Genomic DNA, 1,355 nt, shown 5'->3' with positions numbered 1-1,355 from the left:
GTCTCCAACACACGTCTGTCTGTCTGTCTGTGTGTGTTGGTGTGTATGTGTGTGTTGGTGTGTGTGTGTCCACTTAACGGTTCAGACACAGTTATGAAAAATGCTTTAAAGCTTCCCATCTTCTTCTGACTAAAAACCACAGCTTCCAACCAACAAAAATGGGCGTTTGTGTGCATGTGTGTATGTGTATGTGTGAAAGAGAGAGAGAGAGAGAGAGAGATTTTTTTTTTTCTCTTCCTCTGTCCATTTCTGATAGAAGCTTCTGAGGGGGCAGCGCAATTAAAGCTGTCACCTTTGTCCCAACCTTTTCTCACCTTCTCATTATGATCTACATTGTGTGTGTGTGTGTGTGTGTGTGTGTTTTGTTAGTGTGTCTGTGTGTGTCTGTGTGCACCTGTGCATCCTCTGTTGCGTCAACAGCGTCCTCTTCTACGCCAGCAGTTGACTCCTCCCACCCGCCGTGACTCCGCCCCTTCCTGTGGGTCTGTCAAAAAACACTGACACACACACCCTTTCTCACTGAAAATCACTCTCTCTCACACCCACACACACACACACACACACACACCGAGTCAACTGCACAGCAGCGGAGGAGCAGAGCTCAGCATCCTCACACACACACGACCAAGTCTCCTCGTCCAAGGAATCTGCAGGTAAGAATCGAGCAGAAAAGATTTTCATTTTCTTCTCCGTTTGAGAAGAAAACGACACAGATTTGTTTGTTTCTTTAAAGATGTCGTGATGCGTTTCATTCAAAGAGTCTCTAACTTTTAAATCAGCTGTGATAACTGGAACGTCAGAATGATGGTATTAAAAAAATACTTTTAAATCAACCAACCATGATACTTCAAGTCAAACTCTGTGAAAATACTTTTAAATCAACCAACCATGACACTTCAAGTCAAACTCTGTGTTTATTTAATACTTTAAGGCTTCAACATGTTTACAGTTTAATATCCTCACAGTCAGGGCTTTAAATTTGTTTCTGAAGTTAATACAGTATTAACAGTCAATTTTTTTTACCGTCCTGACTGTTGAGGAGGAGGAGGAAGAGGAGGAAGAGTAGGATGAGGTGAAGGCTCTCACACACACTCCACTCACACACTGTTACCAGCCCAGTGAATAATGAATGAGCGACAATAACCAGCTGCTTAGAGGAATTATATTAGCATCAACAGAATGACTATTTAAACAAACCCAGGCCATTCAGATGTAAAGTCCGACCTGATGTGGGATTAGGAATTAAAAAAAAAAAAAAAAAAGTTTTACAACAGACCAAATTAATAATCCTGAGTGTGAATGAAGCAGAAAGAAATGTGCAACATTTACGTCCTGATTTTTAAGCAAATTGTTAT

The 1,355-nt window shown here is 41.2% G+C and overlaps 1 protein-coding gene across 1 annotated transcript in view; it reads left to right on the top strand.

The window, feature by feature from the left end:
• Window positions 1–516: 516 nt before the first annotated feature.
• Window positions 517–1,355, top strand: part of ccka (cholecystokinin a) — a 3,467-nt gene continuing 2,628 nt past the window's right edge. Inside the window, exon 1 of the mRNA XM_008323230.3 lies at window positions 517–653. The gene's annotated coding sequence lies outside the window, so the exon portion shown is untranslated. The remainder of the gene's footprint in view (window positions 654–1,355) is intronic.

The sequence above is a fragment of the Cynoglossus semilaevis genome, chromosome 13, assembly GCF_000523025.1.
Source record: "Cynoglossus semilaevis isolate Cse_v1.0 chromosome 13, Cse_v1.0, whole genome shotgun sequence".
NCBI classification, from domain to species: domain Eukaryota; kingdom Metazoa; phylum Chordata; class Actinopteri; order Pleuronectiformes; family Cynoglossidae; genus Cynoglossus; species Cynoglossus semilaevis.
This window is presented reverse-complemented; position numbering and strand designations above follow the sequence as displayed.